The following is a 25,285-nucleotide window of genomic DNA, read 5'->3' as shown; positions in this document are numbered from 1 at the left end:
ACAGAAAAGTCTATGATAATAGATAAATCTGTCTCCCACAGATAAACCTATGAGTTTTTGTTTCCTCTTTTGATAAATCAAGGTGAACAGGAACTAATTGATAACCGGGACTTATATTCCCGAAGAACAGCCTAGTATTATCAATCACCTCACAATAATCTAAATCGTATGGTAGCGAAACTAGATATTGTGGAATCACAAACGATGAGACGAAGATGTTTGTGATTTCTTTTTATCTTGCCCTATAGGAGATATAATCTCAAGTCAATTATTCAATTGAATTTGTACGATAGAAAATGGCAAGATCAGATCGCTCAACTACAAGAGAAGTAGTGACGTCTGGCTTCACAATCCCAATGATGTCTTTAAGTCGTTAACCTATATGGTCTCGAGAAGAAACCTAAGGTTAAAGGAGAATCGACTCTAGCAAAACCAACTAGTATCATACAGGAGGTGGGGGGATTAGTTTTTCCAGTTGCTAGAGTTCTCCCTTATATAGTTTTCAAATCAGGGTTTGCAATCTATGTTAGCTTAATAACAAAGCATTCAATATTCACCGTTAGATGAAAAACCTGATTCAACCAAGCTAATATCTTTCAACCGTTAGATCGAAGCTTAGTTTGTCACACACAAATGAAATGTATTTCATTTAGGTTTGAGTAACCTTACCTAAACGTGTACACTTAGTTGGTTCACAAATAGTTAACCAATGGTTAGTCACATGAGCACTTTCATATTAACCGTATTCATCTTTCTCATAACTAGTTCAAATGACTCATAAGAACTAGTTGAAGAGTTGTTCAATTTCTTAGATTTTTATTCATAGACACAATTGAAACAAAATCAGTTTGATTCATTTGAATCAATTCATGAACAATATAGCCACGGTTTGCAAAGATTGCATTCTTATAATTTATTGTTTTTAAGTTCATGAACTACCGATTTGAGAAATAACCAGCTTGGGTACGCGTACGGGTATGCGTACCTTAGCTACCGGATTTGAGTTTACAAACTCAGCAGAAATTTTCGGTTCGAAAACTTCCATGGGTACGCGTACGGGTATGCGTACCTAAAGTAACTGGTTTACTAGTTTGCAAACTACAAACTCAGCAGAAATTTTCAGTTGAAAACTTCCGCTGATACGCGTACCCAACCTGTTTCCTTCACCAATACCGTATGCACACATATGCACACACTTGGTTTCCAGCACATGGATTTATACACTAATGTGCGAACACACTATATATGCTTATATCCATAGTTGGTAATCTCAACTCTACATTTCAATCATTGAAACATTCTTCTATAATGTTATAACAATCGTTATTCACGACTATCGTCATCAAAGCTATTTTCAAGATTTAAATGTCATCATGACTTTCGTCACGGGTAAAGATGAAAGCGGTTAAAGCAAAAGCTTACCAACACATATTTCGAGAAAAAGATAGGCGAGTAAACTCGAATCGAAATAGCAAATGGGTATGTATGAAAACTATCATACTTATACGACTATTGTCTCAAGAGTAGGAGATAGAGTAGACTTTTGTGTGATAGATAAGTTCAAGTCTCCACATACCTTTTTAGTCGGATGAAGTTCCACTTGTTCCTCGAGTAGTTCTTCGTCTTCGTAAGATGATCGCCATGGAGTCTGGAGCTCAACTACACTTAACTGTCCTAGACCGAGACTTAGTCATAAGTAAACTAGAAACCAAGACATATAGTTTTGATCACTAATATTGACAAACATGCTTGAGATAACAACGCATGCGAGTTCGACCGAGCAATGCTCTAATAATCTTCCCCTTTGTCAATTTTAGTGACAAAACTATCAATACATATGGATTACAAAATAGATAAAACTTTGTAGCTTCTCTTCCACATGCTTGATCTCCTTGGTGCTTCAACATTACTCGAAAACTTCGTCTTTTCCAAGTACTCCTATGATTCCATAGATGTTCAGTTCAGCATCATAGTTGTTGAAGTTCTGTAGCCATAACAATGAGAAAACAAAAGCTCCCGATCATTGTTATACAGTGTCATAGTATTATTACACAACATCAAAGTTCTTATATCACAACTTCGACAAAAATACTATGGTGATATGTATCACTTCCCCTTAGTCAATACTTCGTCTCAACACGAAAACCACTCCCCCTTACATAATGACCCGAAAACCATATGTATTTGTAGTGTGAACTACATATTAATTCTCCTCCTTTTTGTCAATAAAATCGGCAAAGATACGAAAACGGGATCCTAATGAAATTTTCATGGAGACACTTCAAGACCAAAGAAAAGTATATATCAACTTTGGTTAGATGCAATTATAAAGCCGAAGCTAAATGCAATCATCACGGAGTTTACAAGATAACTCCTCAAATATCCACAGCCGCACTCCCCACAAAGATATGGAAATTAAGCGCAAGTTCAAAAGAACTCTCCCCCATTTGATGTCATTCCCGAAAGAACAACAAGAGCGACCTTACTTTTACGAGAAAAGAAGGATTTCTTTGGACACCAAAAACCATAAGGAAATGATTTTGTATCCAAAAATCTCAATTAAACTAACCACAAGAGAACCCATGATTAATTTATCGGAATACACAACCAAATTAATCACAAACGAATCTATGATTAGTCTAGTTGGAAATGCTCACACAAGAAGACTTATAGAGCCACACGGTATATACATAAAATATGGATCAGGGAAGATCAATACTGCGGAATATACAAGGGTTCATTTTATTTTCCATCACTATTTGTACAATGACATACAATAGACATAATCCTCGTAAAACAAAAGATTTTAACCTATCTTCCATCAATAAATGACATAATAGGTTTAACTTTTGTTTGTCAAAAGTTCATCGATCTTGTATCAATACATGCATATCGACATATAAACGAGATAACTTTTGATAACGTATGGGACAATAATAGTTCACGGACGCAAACACACATATCCCATAACATATTGCAGTATATAAAACCATAAAGATTAATACTGCAAAAATCATCTTCCAAAACAACTTTAGAATTTAAATAAATAAATATAAAAACATGAAGATGTAAACGTTGGACATAGCTATGTGTACTCACAATAATGGATATTCCAAACCCTAGTTATCCTTCTTAAACAAAAACAAGAATAAGATTCTCTTAAGAAGTTTCCTAAACATTATAGAGCTTTCTCAAAGCATCTACTGAGAATTCCTTCTCATTATTGAAGAGACTATTGATTATGGGATCATTCAATTCCTCTAGGTCTTCAGAAATGTCAGTTAACTCACTAAGTTCTCTTTTTAGTTCACACAAGGTGTTCTTGGTTAGAGACAACATTTGTTCATAGTAATTTATCTTTTCCAAAGAGGAAACGATTTGAGATTTTAAATCATTTCTCTTATGGATGAAATATTTCACCATGCCTCTAAAATCATTATCATAATGACAAACAGACAAGAGACAGTTAGAGGAAGAACCTTCTCCATTGATTGCCGACTTCACTTTCTTTACTCTTGAGGAAGAGATTTCTTCACGAAGATACACATTAACTGCTTCAAATGCATCTCTTTTGTGATTCCTCTAGTCACAGGAGCCATGAGACTGTATCTTTTGATAAGAAATGAGAAAGAGAAGACACGACAATAACTACGGATTTATGAACACAAAACCCTAGAAGACATTGAATAAGTCTTTCAGGATTTGTTAACCGCCTTCCATCTTCTTAGGAGAATATTTTCTTCACAAATATAAGAAAAATATTTACAAAAAAAACAAAGACTTGAGCCATTTTTGGTGCAAACCTCATTTTTCCCAAGCTAAAAATGAGGATGCGGATGTCACCAGCATTAGTTGGTGATCGAGTGAGTCATATGCTCACACCTCTTATTTTTTCGTGGCTTATCACTGTTTGTTGTGTAAACAGATTTCTTACCTCGTCTAGATCTGGATTTTTTTTAAAAGATCTTGGTTATCCGGACCCAGATTCATTTTCTGCATGTTCTCTTGAAGTTTGGTGATTCCATTATTACACCTTCTGAATCTCCAACAAGTGTTATGATCATGCTTCGAATGTCCACAAAAGGAACAAATCAATGAGGATTTTTCGTCTTTATGTGGCTCTTCCTGTTTAACACAACAATCAACAATCGTTGTTCCTTGATTAGTTGGAACAGACAACATTGAGCTTTGAGATTTGCTTTTGAACCCTAAACCATTAGTGTTTCCAAAGGATCTCTGACCAAATAACATTGCTGCAATTTTTTGAGAACTTCCAGATAACCTTTGCAGGTCATACTTGAGAGTGTTAATCTCTTCTTCCTTTAGAGACATGGTTCTGGCGAACTTATCATTAAGATACTCTATCTCAATATTTTTCGCCTGGAGTGATGATTCAAGTCTCTTCAATGAGGCCTTTAAGTGAAGGTTCTCTTGAATAATTTCTTTATTCAAGAGATCAAGAAACTCTGTGTCATTCTCAAGTTCTGAATCAGAAGTTGAAGAGGCGAGAGAATCTGTAGTAGACTTATCTGAGACATCCAGAGTAGTTTTGTCTTCTATTGAATCATCTGAAGCATTAACTGAAGATGGATATTCATCACATCTATTCTTCCTCTTTATCAAATCCTTGACCTTTCTGATTATCAGTGATTTATCAAGATCAACATGATTGGAGCAACATTCATCAGCCCAAGACAAGTGAGAGGATATACCTGTTTTGGTCACAGCATTGAGCGCGAACGTTCTGCCTGTGTCAAGATCAAGAATTTTTAACTTTCCTATCAGAGTGTTTCTGGAAAGTGTATCAAGGTTATTTCCCTCAACGATGGCATGCTTCTTAGAATTGTATCTAGATGGCAGTGATCTGAGAATTTTCATCACAATGTCCTTTTCAAGAATAGTCTTACCCAATGCAAAAGATGCATTAACAATTTCATACACTTTGTGATTAAACTCATCAAATGAATCTTCATCTTCCATACGAAGGTTTTCCCAATCGGAATTAAGGTTTTGAAGCCTAGCTCCTTTTCACTGGTATTACCTTCGAATACGGTTTCTAAGATATCCCACACATCTTTAGACCTAGTGCAACTTGACACATGGTGCTGAAGATTTGGGGTAACGGCATGTATGATGGCATTCAAACCGTGGGAGTTTTTCTTTGCAGCAAGTATCTCATCAACATCGTATTCGCCAATATTCTTTGGAACAGTAGCGTTACCTATTGCCACAACGGGAGCATCATAGCCATTAACAACATATACCCATGATTGAAAATCACGCTCTTGATGAAAAGCTCGCATAGAAATTTTCCACCATAAGTAATTAGAGCCATCAAAGAATGGTGGTACGTTAATAGAGATAGTACCTATGCCCATAGAGTCAGATCGCTACAAACACAGACTTGTAAGGTCTTTAAACGTGTTTGCCTACTCTGATACTAATTAAAAATGCGTGGGGACAACAACCTCACCAAATATTTCGATTAGAAATCTGTATGGACTAACTCTAATATACTTTTAATAGAATCAACTAGACAGTCAGACTCAATCTTAATAAAAAGTATATCAAGTAGTTAATATCTCAATCTCGCGATTTGACCATTACTCAAGAAATCTGCGAGTCTTTATCAAATACTAGAGATATAAACTTGGATGGTACCAAAGACCAATATCCAAGGATCAATCAATTTCCAATCAACAACCAAAGGTTGGATTTCAAAATTGATCGATACAACGCACAACCTGTGATATTTCAATTATATAACAAAATATAATGCGGAATAGAAATAACACAGACACCGGAAATTTTGTTAATGAGGAAACCGCAAATGCAGAAAAATCTCGGGACCTAGTCCAGATCGAACACCAAACCGTATTAAGCCGCTATAGATACTAGCCTACTACAAATTAACTTCGGTCTGGACTGTAGTTGAACCCTAATCAATATCACACTGATTCAAGGTACATTTGCGCTCCTTACGTCTCTGATCCCATCAGGATACTACACACTTGATTCCATTAGCTGATCTCACCCACAACTAAGAGTTGCTACGACCAAAAGTCGAAGACTTTAATAAACAAATCTGTATCACACAGAAAAGTCTATGATACTAGATAAGATGAGACGAAGATGTTTGTGATTTCTTTTTATCTTGCCCTATCAGACATATAATCTCAAGTCAATTATTCAATTGAACTCGTACGATAGAAAATGTCAAGATCAGATCGCTCAACTACAAGAGAAGTAGTTTCATATGGCTTCACAATCCCAATGAAGTCTTTCAGTCGCTAACCTACAGGGTCTCGAGAAGAAACCTAAGGTTAAAGGAGAATGACCTCTGCTCTAGACTTTCCCTCTCCTATTTACTTGTTTCTTACTCAAAAAAGATCTTTCCTCTTCCTTTACAACTGAACGACTATTTATAGGGAAATACATAGTGGATGACAGTTAATCTGTCCTTTATTTTCGGAAATGACTTGTGATATTCTCGCAACCTTACAAATCTTAATATCACAAACTCTCTAATTTTCGCAGGACCATCACATCTTTCTCATGATTTTAACTGACGTCGTTTATTATATTATTTCTGAAATTGTTCTGCGACGCTGTTGTGTTGTGTTGTTGATAATTTCGCTAAGATATCATTGTTGCGAGATTCTGATCCTACATCTTGCCTCTTCTCATATATTTTCTGCAAAGTAGAGAATGATGTGAGAAATGCCGCAGCTGTTCATTTCTTCATGTTCTGCATTTATCACACGTACTCTTTCTTCCATCTGTTTCTTGACACGTCTTTTGTAACCGCTGCTTTTTAACCGTTTATATTTTTCCGTATTAATCGTGTTTATCTTCTCGAAGAAAAATTCCCTCTATATATATTCTTTCTCACTCTCTTTTTCTTTCTTTTTATTTTCTCTGCAACTTCATCGTTCTTCTGCAAATCCGTTATTGCAATTTTTCTTTTTTCTTCTTCAATCTTTTTAAGTTCTTCTTCATCTTCATACTATTTCTTCTACAGATCTTCATCGTTCGTAATTTTCTTCGAAATAATCTTCCTGCTACTGTTTTCCATGGATTCATCAAGGTTAGTTTTCTTTTTTCTTCTTTATGGGTTTTGCGGAAATTGATCTTGTTTATTGCCTTATTTTATGTTGTTTATGTGATTCCCATACTCTTGTTATTTCAGCAAAAGCGCCTCCAATACTAAATTACAGTTCAGAACCCTAATATTCCCAAACCGCAGCATAAGGTTGTTGCGCATAAAAGAAAGTCTGCGAATGATAAGGTAGTAAGAAACACTATCCTTTTCTAATAACAATATTGTTGCCTCTGTTTCTTATCTGGATTGTAATTCGCAGGGTGATAAGGATGTCAATAAACCTCTCAAGAAATCTCGCTACCTTAAAACTGTTCCAACTTTCGTTCCATTCCACTTACTCATCTCTTCTAAATCTCCTGAGACATCTTCGCAAGATAAACCTTTATCTCCCATTCACGAAAAAGCTTCATCAGACTTCATTTCTTCAGCTGACCTTTCAGTGATTGAAACCCCCCTTGTTGATCCTTCTATGAATGAAACTTCTTCTCTTCCTATTGAGAATGTTTCTCAACCTTCTATCACTGCCAGTTCTTTACCTGAGTCTCTTCCTCTTTCGAAAGAAACCGTGGAAGGAATAGATATTGCTTTCAAAGTTTTATCTGAAGTCCTGGATGATGGCAAGAAGTCTTCTATTGATCCTATCAAGTCTAATGTTTGCGAAATTCTGAGTAAGCATTTAGGTTCTGACAGAGCTGCTTCCCAGACAGCTTTGGAAAAAGAGTGTAATGCTCTTTGTCTCGAAAATCAAAAGCTTCAGAATGTTTTGTTGGATCGTGACAATCTTCGCAAGAAGAATGATGAATTGAGAGGTATGATTTTCTTACCCATGTCTTCAATTTGCCTTTTTAATGGTTTTATTCTTCCCATATTTAATTATCCTTGAAATCCCTCTTTCGCATGTTAAGCCTTAAACCAGACTGAATAATGGAGAGATATCAATTTGAATCTGCTGTAGAAGAAGGCCGTGTTGAAAAAGAAATTTTGATGGATCAATATAACCAATTAGATGACCTCTTATCATATTCTCTTGATCATATAAATAATCTTACCAATGAAAATACCCAATTAGTTCAGAGACAAGATTTATTAAGTAATGAAGTATCTCACCTTTCTTATTCTTTAACTAAAGCTAATTTAGGGATGGAAACTTTATCAGATGAGAATAAAACCTTATCTCAAGAGAAGCGAACTTGTTTAAACAAGATAGCGATATCTTCGCAACAACTTAGCATTCTTCAGAAAATATGTGATGACCAAGAGCAATCTCTTCGCTCTTTGAGAAATGAACTTAAAGAAGTAACAGAGTCATCTATCGTTGAAAGAGATACACTTATTCAAGGTAGAATAGCTTTAAGTGTAAAGGCGAATCAACTTAAACAACAATATTCCAAATTAGAAGAATCTAATTCTTCTCTTGCGAAGAAAAATGCCTTTCTTATTTCTAAAGAGAAAAACCTTCAGTGTCGACTTAAAGGTTTAGTTGGAGATAAATTTGATGACGCAATGGACCGTTGGGAGAATAATTGTTTGTCCTTGATTCAACACCTTATTTCGCAAAAGGAAGGTAGTCATAATATTTTGACTTCCTTAACTATCTTTTCTTTGTCATATTTTTCTGAGTTCTTCATCTTATTGAAATTTTGTATTCTACCTTTCGCAGAGTCTGAGAAGAATCTTCATTCCTCCATTTCTGTTTTGGAGGCTAAATATGCCAAAATTCGCAAAGAAAATGCATTGCTCGTCTCTGCGCTTACTGGTTCTCGCGACCGAGCAGAAAGAAGACTTGATTATCTTGCTTATTTTAAGGATATTCAAGATAGGAATCATCAGAGAGCACTTCTTCGTCAAGTTCATCTCCGGGCTGAAGTCCTTGTAAATGATATTTTATTGTACAAATCTCTTCCTCCTACATCAATTGAACCTTTGGAAGTAGATGATGATTAAGTTCCTCGTCCTGCTGATAGTGATTATGATTATGAAAGTGGTGCAGAGGATGATCTCTTGGAAGGTGAAGAAGAAATTCCTCCTAAGGAAGCATCTGCTGGTGTTAATCAAAATGAGAAAGAAATCTCTCCTGAAGAAGTAATTGCTGGCGATAATCAAGGTGCTAGTCAAGGCGAAGATCAGAACCGAAATGAAGGAGAGGCTTGCGATATTGAGAACATTGGCGAATTATCTTCTTGAATTGTCTTACTTTTATCACTTTTGCGAATAATATTCTTCAACCAACTTTGGAATCAATTTTTCCTTTTAGTATTTTGCTGATGATAAAGATAATGCTTCTTGTTTATTGATTCCCATACTTGCCTCTCATTATCTTTCTTGCAAAAAATAATCTGTTACGAATACATATAAATATTTTGTTTTATCATGTGGTCTTATTTTGCCTTCCTAATTAAAGGTCTTATTATGCCACCTCTTGTCATTGCGACAAAATCGCAGGACGTCCTTGCACTTTCATGCGAAAACCCCTTGATCTTGCCTTAAATTTTTTATTTTGTATTATGACCTCTTCAGGAATGTTGCGACAATATGACAGGCCTAAATATTCTTGCGAAAATAAATCCCCATGACATTGCCGTCTTGCGACGAAATCGCAGGACGTCTACGCACTTTCATGCGAAAACCCATTGATCTCGTCTTATCTTTTTCTTTTGTATTATTGCATCTTCAGGATTGTTGCACAAATATGACAAGCCTTAATACTCTTGCGAATAGAAAGCCTCATGACATTTGCGTCTTAAGACACTTATCAGCTCCCTAATGGAGGGTGCCTCCCTTATCTTCCGCCTGGTTGCCCCTTCAAGGAGGCGTACTTCTACCATACAAGGTTAGCTCCTCCCATCCAGTCTTAACAACAACCAGTTGTTTTCGCAGCCTCTTATCCCTTTTACCTATAGGGATTATGGTTACGAGACTGCACCCTAAGTGGGGTTTTCTTCGGGCCGAGTTCAGTATAAGCCAAGACTTGTCAAGAATGGCAAGGTACGCTTCAAACGTCCCTGACACTCTTGACTCAACCGTGTACCTCGACGCCTTGATCAGATATACACTCCTTGGGAGAGTCCTTATTACCTTAGTCGCCCAACCCAAGTCATATGCTTAAGCTGAGAATCCAAGGTGCCTCTCCCGGATGGGATTTATTGACCCCAAATATCCATGACTTAGGTTCCGGTGGAGGTGTAGCCTTTCCCTGAGCCATGCAACAGGTACCCCCTAATATGACGTACTTTAGGTCTTACATTTGCCTCTTGCGAAATTTTATTCGCGAACTAGGGTGTACGCCATAAAGGTTCGCCCCTTTCTTTTATGTCATTGTTCTATGATTATCTCTCCGAAAATTTCGCACATCATGATCTTGTTTTGATATGAATAATCTTGCAATTATTTTTTCAGAATCCATAATTTCTCAAAGCTTCTTACTTATAATATCTTTTTAAATACAACCTGTTCCATGGTCTGTCAAGTCTATGACCAACATCTCTGCCTTCTGGATCTATTAATCTATAAGCTCCTGTTCCAACTATTTCCTTAATGATGTAAGGTCCATCCCATTTTTTCGCTAATTTTCCACCATTTTCTCGCTGATATATTGGTGTCTCTCGCAGAACTAAATCTCCTGGTTGGAATTCGCGTACTTTGACACGTTTATTATATTCTCGGGATAATCTTCGCTGATAATTCTCCATATGTTTTAAAGCTTTTTCTCTTCTTTCTTCTAATTCATCAAGTTTATTTAAGATCAAACCCGCACTAAGATTTTTTTCCCAAGATTCTCTTTTTGTTGTCGGAATAATAACTTCTGTTGGTAACACTGCTTCAACTCCGTATGTTAAACAAAAAGGTGACATTCCAGTAGCTTCTCTTCTAGTTGTATTATAAGCCCATGCTGCATTATGTACTTGTTCGCACCATGCTCTGTGATGTCCTTCCAATTTCTTCTTTAATATATCTGCAATTGTTTTGTTTGTTGCTTCTACCTGCCCATTAGCTTGTGGATACAAAGGAGTATACTTTCCACATTTTATCTTGAATGCATTAAGTAGCATTTCTATATTTTGTCCTTCAAATTGTTTCCCATTATCAGATACCAACTGCGCAGGAATTCCAAATATGCAGTTTAGGATCAGACTCTTCATTATGTAGTTTCATTATGTAGGATCAGACTCTCGCAACAATGATATCTTAGCGAAATTATCAACAACACAACAGAACAGCGTCGCAGAACAATTTCAGAAATGATATAATAAACGACGTCCGCTAAAATCATGAGAAAGATGTGATGGTCCTGCGAAAATTAGAGAGTTTGCGAGATTAAGATTTGTAAGGTTGCGAGAATATCGCAAGTCATTTCCGAAAATAAAGGACAGATTAGCTGTCATCCACTATGTATTTCCCTATAAATAGTCGTTCAGTTGTAAAGGAAGTGGAGAGATCTTTTTTGAGTAAGAAACAAGTAAATAGGAGAGGGAAAGTCTAGAGCAGAGGTCATTCTTGATTCCTTTATATTTTCTTGTAAAAATATTCAAAGATTGATCAATAAAATTAAGAGTGTAAATCTAAAAATAAGTCGAGTAATAATGAAATCATATGAGGGGTGTAGTGTAGGATTTCCTGCAACTACATAATGGCGCTAGAAATAGGGATTTTCAAGATCGAAAGTTGAAGATTGTTGTTGAGAATGTTCAAATCAAGAAAGTGATTAAATAAATCAGTGAACCAGTTAAAAGAAAGATGATTAGAATTAATGAAGATGACAAAAGATTGGAGTGTAATATGATAACAAAAACGATAGTTAATGAATTCCATAAAAACATCAAAGGAAGAATACATAAACGAAGTTTTGAAGGAAGGAAGGTTATGGCGGTAGAAAAGACATCACCCTTGAAAGATTGGGAAAAGCAAAAAATTACATCCATGGCGGCAGAAATACCAAAAGAAAATTTGAACCACACATCTCCGTTGGTTATTACAGTGCCTATTGCGCGAAAAGAGAAGGAGACAACAAAAAAATCCACGGGAGAATGGTTATTGAACAGAACTTTAATCGATACAAGAAGTTCAGTGGATATAATATTTTATCATGCATTCCGGGTAATGGGATTTAAAGATGAAGAAATGTCCAGTTCAACATATTTTGTTCACGGCTTTGGAAAATCCACAACAAAACCTAAAGGAGAAATAGTGGTACGAATTCCACTTGGAGAGATCGAAACACACGTAACACTGTACGTGATGGATATGGAATCGCCATATAATATGTTATTAGGAAGACCAAGGATACATGCGATAAAAGCTGTAGTATCAACGTTGCATCAATGTATTAAATTCCCCAAACCAAATGGAATAGGTGAAATCAGAGGAGATGTTGACAATGCGAAATTATGTCATCAAATTGAAGTAAAGCATTATGAAGGACAAGCAAAAAAGAAACAATTTCGCAGAAAGTTGGCAAAAGAAGCAAAGAAAGAAGAAGAATTTAGAGTATATATGATGAGGGCAAAAGAAGGCAAAGGAATACCCAGCGAAATTTCGGAGGAAGGAGAAGGACCTGTAAAAACAATAAAAGAACCAACACCGATGTGAGAACCTAAACCCAGTTACACTTCCGCATAACCAACAAAAGAAATAAACGTTGGGACTATAGGAGAACCTCTAATATTGAGAATTGGAACCAAAATGGATGTGGAAGAAGAAGAAAGAACTGTTAACCTGTTGCGAGAATATAAAGATGTTTTCGCATGAAGCATGGATGAGATACCGGGAATAGATCCATCAATTTCATGCCACAAGTTGGAGATTAACAAAAATGTGAGACCATTTAAACAGAGAATAAGAAAAATTAAAACAACTTACCGTTCCCAAATAGAAGAAAAACTACAGAAAATGCCTGATGCGGGAATAATAAGAGAAGCTAAATACCCAGAATGGATAGCGAATATGGTCATTGTCCCAAAGAAAAACAAAGGAATCAGGATTTGCATAGATTTCACTGATTTAAATAAAGCTTGCCCCAAAGATAGTTTTTCGTTACCAGATATACCTCAAATGGTGGAATCCGCAGCGGGAAACGATAGAGTATCGTCTATAGATGGATACAAAGGGTATAACCAAATCCCTCTCGCTGAAGAAGATCAAGAACATACTGCTTTCTTCGCCCCTAGAGGTTTATATTGTTACACGAAAATGCCATTTGGTTTGCGAAATGCGGGAGCGACATACCAAAGAATGGTAGAGAAGGTGTTCGCAAAATGGATACACAAAACATTAGAAGTATACGTGGATGACATGCTAGTAAAGAGTAAAGAAGCTAAATACCATGTACAAGACTTGAGGGAGATTTTTGAACAAATGCGGCAGTATAACATTAAATTGAATCCTGAGAAGTGTACTATTGGAGTTGCATCGGGAAAATTTTTAGGCTACATTGTATCAAAGGAAGGAATACAGGTTGATCCAGAAAAGGTGCAAGAAGTTCGTGACATGCCAACACCAGCAACAATAAAAGATGTACAGAAGTTGAATGGGCTTCTAGCTTCGCTGGGGAGATTCATTTCACGATCATCAGACAAATGCAAATATTTTTTCGATATACTCAAGAAGGGTGCGAAATTTAAATGGACTGATGAATGTGAAAAAGCTTTTCAAGGTATCAAAGAAAATCTTATGAATACAACTATTTTACAAAAAGCAGAATCAGGAGAAGAATTATTGATCTATCTTGCGCCGACGTCGCATGCATTAAGTGTTGTGTTATTGCGAGTAGACGCAAGAGTGGAGAAACCCATTTATTACATTAGCAAAACTTTTAATACTGCCGAGAAGAATTACTCAAAGATTGAGAAGTTAATCTTAGCATTAGTTTATGCATCATTTAAGCTCCGCATATATTTTCAGGCGCATAAGATAAAGGTATTAACAAAAGTACCAATTGAATCAGTGATGAAGAATTCTAAAAGATCAGGAAGAGTGGAGAGATGGAATGCACAAGTAGGCCACTTTGATATTAAATATGAAATTTTGTCTTCACCAAAGTCACAAGTTGTTGCAGATTTCTTGGCAGAATTTCCTTTAGAAGAAGATGAAGCAGTAGAAGAAATGATGGATATAGAAGAAGAACACGGAGATCCAAAAGATTTACTAACAGAACTAAATAGATGGGAGATATTGGCAGATGGATCATCAAATGGAAAAGGAAATGGAGTTGGAATTGTTTTAATTTTGCCAGAAGGAATAAAGATGGCTTTTTCATTCAGATTGGAATTCGCATCCACTAATAATGAAACGGAATATGAAGCTGTGATACATGCCTTAAAATTCGCAATAGAAATGAAACTAGAAAATGCCAGGATTACTAGTGATTCGCAGCTAGTTATTCGCCAAATAAAGGGAGAGTATACTAAAAATGAACTATCCTTGAAGAAATACAAGAAGCTCGTTGAAGAATTGTCAGCGAAAATCCCATAAATAAAATGGAGGCACATTTCAAGAAAATATAACAGACTCGCAGACGCTTTTGCTTTCATCTCAAGCATGATGATAGACCCAACTGCGAGGTGCATAAAAATACAAACACTTCTGTCATCATCAATCAATAAAAAAGAATAAGAAGTGGATGTGATGATAATAGACAATGAAGAATAAGAACAAACGAGCAATACCGCAGACTGGAGAATGAAACTTCATGCATATTTGGCGAAAGGAGAAACACCAAGAAATAGATTGGAAACACACAAATTAAAATGTCGTGCAACGAATTATGAATTAAGAGATGGGTTGCTATACCGAAAATCCTTTAATGGACCATCACTCAGATGTTTGACACGAGAGGAAGGAGAAAAAGTGCTAAAAATGTTACATAGTGGGGATGCTGGCAATCATAGCGGGGGAAGATCTTTGGCACATAGAGCAAAAATGCAAGGCTATATACTGGCCATACATGCACGAAGATGCAAAACAAATATCAAGGTTGCGAAGATTGTCAGCGGCATGGAAAGAAAATACATGCACCTGGAGCACCATTATCATCTTCAACCAGTGTGTGGCCTTTTGGAAAGTGGGGCTTAGATATTGTGGGGCCATTTTTACCAGGTTCTGGACAAAGAAGATATTAATAGTCGCAACAGATTATTTCACAAAATGGACAGAAGTGAAGGCAGTACAACATATTCGCGACAAAGATATCTTTACATTCATATTCGAAAATATCATTTGCAGATTCGGAATTCCTGCGCAGTTGGTATCTGATAATGGGAAACAATTTGAAGGACAGAATATAGAAATGCTACTTAATGCATTCAAGATAAAATGTGGAAAGTCTACTCCTTTGTATCCACAAGCTAATGGGCAGGTAGAAGCAACAAACAAAACAATTGCAGATATATTAAAGAAGAAATTGGAAGGACATCACAGAGCATGGTGCGAACAAGTACATAATGCAGTATGGGCTTATAATACAACTAGAAGAGAAGCTACTGGAATGTCACCTTTTTGTTTAACATACGGAGTTGAAGCGGTGTTACCAACAGAAGTTGTTATTCCGACAACAAAAAGAGAAGCTTGGGAGAAAAATCTTAGTGCGGGTTTGATCTTAAATAAACTTGATGAATTAGAAGAAAAAGAGAAAAAGCTTTACAACATATGGAGAATTATCAGCGAAGATTAGCCCGAGAATATAATAAACGTGTCAAAATACGCGAATTCAACCAGGAGATTTAGTTCTGCGAGAGACACCAATATATCAGCGAGAAAATGGTGGAAAATTAGCGAAAAAATGGGATGGACCTTACATCATTAAGGAGATAGTTGGAACAGGAGCTTATAGATTAATGGATCCAGAAGGAAGAGATGTTGGTCATAGATTGACAGACCATGGAACAGGTTGTACTTAAAAAGATATTATCCGTAAGAAGCTTTGAGAAGTTATGGATTCTGAAAAATAATTGCAAGATTATCATATCAAAACAAGATCATGATGTGCGAAATTTTCGCAGAGATAATCACAGAACAATGACATAAAAGAAAGGGGCGAACCTTTATGGCGTACACCCTAGTTCGCGAATAAAATTTCGCAAGAGGAAATGTAAGACCTAAAGTACGTCATATTAGGGGGTACCTGTTGCATGGCTCAGGGAAAGGCTACACCGCCACCGGAACCTGAGTCATGGAGATTTGGGGTCAATAAAGCCCATCCGGGAGAGGCACCTTGGATTCTCAGCTTAAGCATATGACTTGGGTTGGGCGACTAAGGTAATAAGGACTCTCCCAAGGAGTGCAGATCTGATCAAGGCGCCGAGGTACACGGTTGAGTCAAGAGTGCCAGGGACGTTTGAAGCGTACCTTGCCATTCTTGACAAGTCTTGGCTTATACTGCACTCGGCCTGAAGAAAACCCCACTTAGGGTGCAGTCTCGTAACCATAAGCCCTATAGGTAAAAGGGATAAGAGGCTGCGAAAACAACTGGTTGTTGTTAAGACTGGATGGGAGGAGCTAACCTTGTATGGTAGAAGTACGCCTCCTTGAAGGGGCAACCAGGGGGAGATAAGGGCGGCACCCTCCATTAGGGAGCTGATAAGTGTCTTAAGACGCAAATGTCATGAGGCTTTTTATTCGCAAGAGTATTAAGGCTTGTCATATTTGTGCAACAATCCTGAAGAGGCAATAATACAAAAGAAAAAGATAAGACGAGATCAATGGGTTTTCGCATGAAAGTGCGAAGACGTCCTGCGATTTCGTCGCAAGACGGCAATGTCATGGGGCTTTATTTTCGCAAGAATATTTAGGCCTGTCATATTGTCGCAACATTCCTGAAGAGGCCATAATACAAAAGAAAAAGTTAAGGCAAGATCAATGGGTTTTTGCATGAAAGTGCAAGGACGTCCTGCGATTTTGTCGCAATGACAAGAGGTGGCATAATAAGACCTTTAATTAGGAAGGCAAAATAAGACCACATGATAAAACAAATATTTATAAGTATTCGTAACAGATTATTTTTTGCAAGAAAGATAATGAGAGGCAAGTATGGGAATCAATAAACAAGAAGCATTATCTTTCTCATCAGCAAAATACTAAAAGGAAAAATTGATTCCAAAGTTGGTAAGAATATTTCGCAAAAGTGATAAAAGTAAGACAATTCAAGAAGATAATTCGCCAATGTTCTCAATATCGCAAGCCTCTCCTTCATTTCGGTTCTGATCTTCGCCTTGACTAGCACCTTGATTATCGCCAGCAATTACTTCTTCAGGAGAGATTTCTTTCTCATTTTGATTAACACCAGCAGATGCTTCCTTAGAAGGAATTTCTTCTTCACCTTCCAAGAGATCATCCTCTGCCACTTTCATAATCATAATCACTATCAGCAGGACGAGGAACTTCATCATCATCTACTTCCAAAGGTTCAATTGATGTAGGAGGAAGAGATTTGGACAATAAAATATCATTTACAAGGACTTCAGCCCGGAGATGAACTTGACGAAGAAGTGCTCTCTGATGATTCCTATCTTGAATATCCTTAAAATAAGCAAGATAATCAAGTCTTCTTTCTGCTCGGTCGCGAGAACCAGTAAGGGCAGAGACGAGCAATGCATTTTCTTTGCGAATTTTGGCATATTTAGCCTCCAAAACAGAAATGGAGGAATGAAGATTCTTCTCAGACTCTGCGAAAGGTAGAATACAAAATTTCAATAAGATGAAGAACTCAAAAATATGACAAAGAAAAGATAGTTAAGGCAGTCAAAATATTATGACTACCTTCCTTTTGCGAAATAAGGTGTTGAATCAAGGACAACAACTATTCTCCCAACGGTCCATTGCGTCATCAAATTTATCTCCAACTAAACCTTTAAGTCGAGACTGAAGGTTTTTCTCTTTAGAAATAAGAAAGGCATTTTTCTTCGCAAGAGAAGAATAAGATTCTTCTAATTTGGAATATTGTTCTTTAAGTTGATTCGCCTTTACACTTAAAGCTATTCTACCTTGAATAAGTGTATCTCTTTCAGCGATAGATGACTCTGTTACTTCTTTAAGTTCATTTCTCAAAGAGCGAAGAGATTGCTCTTGGTCATCACATACTTTCTGAAGAATGCTAAGTTGTTGCGAAGATATCGCTATCTTGTTTAAACAAGTTCGCTTCTCTTGAGATAAGGTTTTATTCTCATCTGATAAAGTTTCCATCCCTAAATTAGCTTTAGTTAAAGAATAAGAAAGGCGAGACTTCATTACTTAATAAATCTTGTCTCTGAACTAATTGGGTATTTTCATTGGTAAGATTATTTATATGATCAAGAGAATATGAATAGAGGTTATCTAATTGGTTATATTGACATCAAAATTTCTTTATCAACACGGGCTTCTTCAACAGCAGATTCAAATTGATATCTCCATTATTCGTTTCTGTTTAAGGCTTAACATGCGAAAGAGGGATTTCAAGGATAATTAAATATGGGAAGGATAAAACCATTAAAAGGAAAATTGAAGACATGGGTAAGAAAATCATACCTCTCAATTCATCATTCTTCTTGCGAAGATTGTCACGATCCAACAAAACATTCTGAAGCTTTTGATTTTCGAGACGAAGAGCATTACACTCTTTTTCCAAAGCTGTCTGCGAAGCAGCTCTGTCAGAACCTAAATGCTTACTCAGAATTTCGCAAACATTAGACTTGATAGGATCAATAGAAGACTTCTTCCATCATCCAGGACTTCAGATAAAACTTTGAAAGCAATATCTATTCCTTCCACGGTTTCTTTCGAAAGAGGAAGAGACTCAGGTAGAGAACTGGCAGTGATAGAAGGTTGAAAACATTCTCAATAGGAAGAGAAGAAGTTTCATTCATAGAAGGATCAACAAGGGGGTTTCAATCATTGAAAGGTCAGCTGAAGAAATGAAGTCTGAGGCAGCTTTTTCGCGAATGGGAGATAAAGGTTTATCTTGCGAAGATGTCGCAGGAGATTTAGAAGAGATGAGTAAGTGGAATGGAACGGAAGTTGGAACAGTTTTAAGGTGGCGAGATTTCTTGAGAGGTTTATTGACATCCTTATCACCCTGCGAATTACAATCCAGATAAGAAACAGAGGCAACAATATTGTTATTAGAAAAGGATAGTGTTTCTTACTACCTTCTCATTCGCAGACTTTCTTTTATGCGCAACAACCTTATGCTGATTTGGGAATATTAGGGTTCTGAACTGTAAATTTAGTATTGGAGGCGCTTTTGCTGAAATAACAAGAGTATGGGAATCACATAAACAACATCAAATAAGGCAATAAACAAGATCAATTTCAGCAAAACCCATAAAGAAGAAAAAAAAAACTAACCTTGATGAATCCATGGAAAACAGTAGCAGGAAGATTATTTCGAAGAAAATTACGAACGATGAAGATCTGTAGAAGAAATAGTATGAAGATGAAGAAGAACTTAAAAAGATTGAAGAAGAAAAAGAAAAATTGCAATAACGGATTTGCAGAAGAACGATGAAGTTGCAGAAAATAAAAAGAAAGAAAAAGAGAGTGAGAAAGAATATATATAGAGGGAATTTTTCCTCGAGAAGATAAACACGATTAATACGGAAAAATATAAACGGTTAAAAAGCAGCGGTTACAAAAGACGTGTCAAGAAACAGATGGAAGAAAGACGTGTGATAAATGCAGAATATGAAGAAATGAACAGCTGCGGCATTTCTCACATCATTCTCTACTTCGCAGAAAAGATATGAGAAGAGGCAAGATGTAGGATCAGAATCTCGCAACATGATATCTTAGCGAAATTATCAACAACACAACACAACAGCGTCGCAGAAAAATTTCAGAAATGATATAATAAACGACGTCAGCTAAAATCATGAGAAAGATGTGATGGTCCCGCGAAAATTAGAGAGTTTGCAATATTAAGATTTGTAAGGTTGCGAGAATATCGCAAGTCATTTCCGAAAATAAAGGACAGATTAGCTGTCATCCACTATGTATTTCCCTATAAATAGTCGTTCAGTTGTAAAGGAAGAGGAGAGATCTTTTTTGAGTAAGAAACAAGTAAATAGGAGAGGGAAAGTCTAGAGCATAGTTCATTCTTGATTCCTTTATCTTTTCTTGTAAAAATATTCAAAGATTGATCAATAAAATTAAGAGTGTAAATCTAAAAATTAGTTGAGTAATAATGAAATCATATGAGGGGTGTAGTGTAGGATTTCCTGCAACTACAATTGCATTCCTTATAATTTATTGTTTTTAGTTCATGAACTACCGAATTTAGAAATAACCAACTTGGGTACGCGTACAGGTATGCGTACCTTAGCTACCGGATTTGAGTTTACAAACTCAACAGAAATTTTCGGTTCGACGCGTACGGGTATGCGTACCTAAGGTGACTGGTTTACTAGTTTGCAAACTACAAACTCAGCAGAAATTTTCAGTTGAAAACTTCCGCTCAACCTGTCTCCTTGACCAATACCATATGCACACACTTGGTTTCCGGCACATGGATTTATAAACTAATGTGCGAACACACTATATATGCTTATATACATAGTTGGTAATCTCAACTCTACATTTCAATTATTGAAACATTCTTCTATAATGTTATAACAATCTTTATTCACGACTATCGTCATCAAAGCTATTTTCAAGATTGAAACGTCATCATGACTTTCGTCACGGGTAAAGATGAAAGTGGTTAAAGCAAAATCTTACCAACACATATTTCGAGAAAAAGATAGGCGAGTAAACTCGGCTCGAAATAGCAAATGTGTATGTATGAAACTATCATACTTATACGATTATTGTCTCAAGAGTAGGATATATAGTAGACTTTTGAGTGATAGATAAGTTCAAGTCTCCACATACCTTTTTAGTCGGATGAAGTTCCGCTTGTTCCTCGAGTAGTTCTTCGTCTTCGTAAGATGATCGCCATGGAGTCTGGAGCTCAACTACACTTAACTATCCTAGACCGAGACTTAGTCATAAGTAAACTAGAAATCAAGACATATAGTTTTGATCAATAATATTGACAAACATGCTTGATATAGCAACGCATACGAGTTCGACCGAGCAATGCTCTAACAGTGTTTACTATTAAGAACGTTTGTGGTTGATTGATGGATTATTTAGGTGGCCAACTGAATTAATTTTATGATTTAATTTATTGCTAGTAAGGGTTAGGATATCCATAATTGTTGAATAATTCCTTACACAAGTAAAACGCGTGAGACCTTGCAGAGGGATTCTGTAAAGAAATCGCGTGTAAAGACAACATTAGAAAGTAGACCTAGCATACTGAGGCTAACTACTAGGATCAAACCTAATTTCACAATACCTAAAGCATTCCACTGAATTACATCTTGTAAGCGAACCTCAAGGTGGTTCAGACAGATATAATCTGATAACTAAGCATACCTACTATCCTATAGTTGGTGATAATCTATGATTACTGATTAATGGATGAATATACTACTTTGATGAATATTTAGTAGTGATGAATATTCTGGTTTCCGTATATACTTTAGGTATTACATGGATTTCAAAATACGAGTTACTATTTAGGAAAGTTCACTTTGTCGACATTACGAGTATTTGAATATTTTCTAAAATCTTATTTATTTATTGTTCAAATATATTCCTTGATACTCAAGGCGAGATCTCGAACCGAAATATATGAGAGTCTTTTATTAGGTTTTTCGAATTTACATGTCTTTACTTTCCCAATAAGTAAAACATATCTCTAGAGAATATATTAGTAAAGTATACTTGTATGCTATCTAATATTGAGTTGTCATCCATGAGAGATTTTGGTATATTAGTTTGGATTTAAACAAAAATGAAAATTAACATTTATTGAATATCTTTTTATATTTTCGGATTTGGAAATTACTTGGTATCCAAACTAACTTGGTTTGTAAATAGTGAATTTTGTTCTTTTTACAAGCTTATCCCGACACACGTATTTTATTTTGTAGTTAGTGTCAACTCTTAGTATTATTCGTAATACTATCTTGGAGAGGAAAGTAACCTAATTAGGTGAAATATATTACGTACGCTCTTTAAAGTTTTCTATGGGATCAAGAAGCGTCTAGAAGTACCATTAGTGAGAAACTAGAATCGATAAAGTTCAGACATGAAGATAGGCATGTGATCATCCATTAATAGACTCCCTTCTGTGCGTGGTTGATCATAAGGGGATCAAGTTATTGTGAAGGTACATTGAAGACCGAATATTTGAAGTCAATAAGATTTCTTACTGATTTATGATCTTTGTAATATACTTCGTGAACACTTGATTAGTTGGGATCTGACATAGCTTGTTTATATATCTTGATAGACATCTTGTAGCTTTTCATTTAGATCGACGATCTATTATTTGGTGGTCTTTCTCATAATATGAATCTGATAGATTGAGATAAAATATGATCATCTTGATAATCTAGATTTTTTTTTATCTAAACAAATACAAAAGCGTTTATATTATTTAAACGGAAGAACCTTTGTATAACTAAACAGTATATCTCTGATTTGGTTCTTGAGATTCATAGTGGTTACCAAATGCATATTAGTCCTTTAGTGTTTCGAAATATGATCCAAAGGAGTTGAGTAGTGTAATTCTTCACAACGAGTTTAGAAACTTACGACATTGGACTCTATCTTAGGATTCAATTATGCATTGACCAGATTGGTAGTAGGTGCCGAGATACTGTAGGAACTAGGTAAATTGGAGTTAGTTTATTTGGTCTCAACTATACAGAGTTGATAGTTGTATTTGTATAGCGGCTTAATTATGAGAGTATTCAAAACTGGACTAGGTCCATGAGTTTTTCTACATTTGTGATTTCCTCGTTAACAAAATCTTGTGTCGTGTGATTTACTTTTCTTTCCGCAATTATAATTTTTGTCTTAGTTATAAAAAGTAAATACTATCTGAAATGACGAGATTACCAAGTACACCACAATATTTCGATATCAACCTCTATGACAGATATCTTGCGTGATCTAATATAAACATAGACTGTCAAGAAGATATCAACCACAAGGTATACACTTGGTATATAATATAAGTCCAGAACCGATCTTAACTACAGGGATCAACCCAAGTGTTTTGATTAATGTAAAAGTATATTTACTTTAATTATAAATACAAGCTAAATAATGCGGAAGTAAGGTAAATAACACAACACAAAATTTTGTTAACGATGAAGCCGCAAATGCAGAAAAGTCCTAGAACCTAGTCCAATTTTGAAAAGACCACTACCAACTTTGAATAGTTGTGACCAAGTAAACTACCCATAGTGACCTAGTTTTTGTGACGCCCCAACCTAATCACCTGCTTAATTAATATAATTATAACCTAATTGAAACATCAAATCTAGATTATCGATTTTAAGAATCATAATTACATAAAGTACTAATAGCAAGACCCAAAACTCTCCGATATTATATAAATGAAAATTTCTCAAGTGATATGAATATATTAATGTGTTGTTTTACAGAAAAAATAAAGAATATATATATATTAAAAGATATACACCATTCCTGATTTCGATAAAGCTTTAAGCTACAAAAACAAATATCTCTGCGCCTACAAGTGTATTTACTTTAATTATAAAGACAAGTTATATAATGCAGAATTAAAGTAAATAACATGACACACGATTTTATTAACGAGAAAACCACAGATGCAAAAAAAAACCAGGACCTGTACAGTTTTGAATACTCGTAAAATTAAGCCACTATACATGTTAGAGCATTGCTCGGTCGAACTCGCAAGTGTTGCTATCTCAATCTTGTTTGTCAAATTTAGTTGCCAAAACTATGTTTCTTGATTTCTTGTCTACTTATAGCTAAGTCTCGAACTAGGATAGTTAAGTGTAATTGAGCTCCAGACTCCATGGCAATCATCTTAAGAAGACGAAGAACTACTCAAGGAATCAGTGGAACTTCATCCGACTAAAAGGTATGTGGAGACTTGAATTTATCTATCACTCAAAAGTCTATCTACTCTATCTCCTACTCTTGAGACAAAAGTCGTATAAGTATGATAGTTTTCATACATAGACATTTGCTATTTCGAGCTGAGTTTACTCGCCTATCTTTTTCTCGAAATATGTGTTGGTAAGCTTTCGCTTTAACCATTTTTCATCTTTACCCGTGACGAAAATCATGATGACGTTTCAATCTTGAAAATGGATTTGATGACGATAGTTGTGAATAACGACTATTATAACATTATAGAAGAATGTTTCAATGATCGAAATGTAGAGTTGAGATTACCATTTATGGATATAAGCATATATAGTGTGTTCGCACATTAGTGTATAAATCCATGTACCGGAAACCAAGTGTGTGTATATGTATGCATATGATACTGGTGAAGCAGACAGGTTGGGTACGCGCACCCGTACACGCACTGGCGGAACTTTTCCTCCCGGAAAATTCTGCTGAGTTTGGAGTTTACGAACTCATAAACCAGTCACCTTAGGTACGCGCACCCGTACGGGTACTGACAGAACTTTTCTACCCGAAAAATTCTGCTGAGTTTGGAAACCAAAAACCAACTCAAATCCGGTAGCTAAGATACGCGTACCCAAGCTGGTTATTTCTCAAATCGGTAGTTCATGAACTTAAAAACAATAAATTATAAGGAATGCAATCTTTGCAAACCGTGGCTATATTGTTCATGAATTGATTCAAATGAATCAAACCGATTTTGTTTCAATTGTGTCTATGAATAAAGATCTAAGCAATTGAACAACTCTTCAACTAGTTCTTATGAGTCATTTGAACTAGTTATGAGAAAGATGAATACAGTTAATATGGAAGTGCTCATGTGGCTAACCATTGGTTAACTATTTGTGAACCAACTAAGTGTACACGTTTAGGTACGGTTACTCAAACCTAAATGAAATACATTTCATTTGTGTGTGACAAGCTAAGATTCGATCTAACGGTTGAAAGATATTAGCTTGGTTGAATCAGGTTTTTCATCTAACGGTGAATATTGAATGCTTTGTTACTAAGCTAACATAGATTGGAAACCCTGATTTGAAAACTATATAAGGGAGAACTCTAGCAACTGGAAAAACTAATCCCCACACCTCCTGTATGATACTAGTTGGTTTTGCTAGAGTCGATTCTCCTTTAACCTTAGGTTTCTTCTCGAGACCCTATAGGTTAACGACTTAAAGATATCATTGGGATTGTGAA

Source organism: Papaver somniferum, chromosome 1 (genome assembly GCF_003573695.1).
Source record: "Papaver somniferum cultivar HN1 chromosome 1, ASM357369v1, whole genome shotgun sequence".
Lineage (NCBI taxonomy): Eukaryota > Viridiplantae > Streptophyta > Magnoliopsida > Ranunculales > Papaveraceae > Papaver > Papaver somniferum.
The sequence above is the reverse complement of the archived record's forward strand: the minus strand, read 5'-3'. Positions refer to the sequence as shown.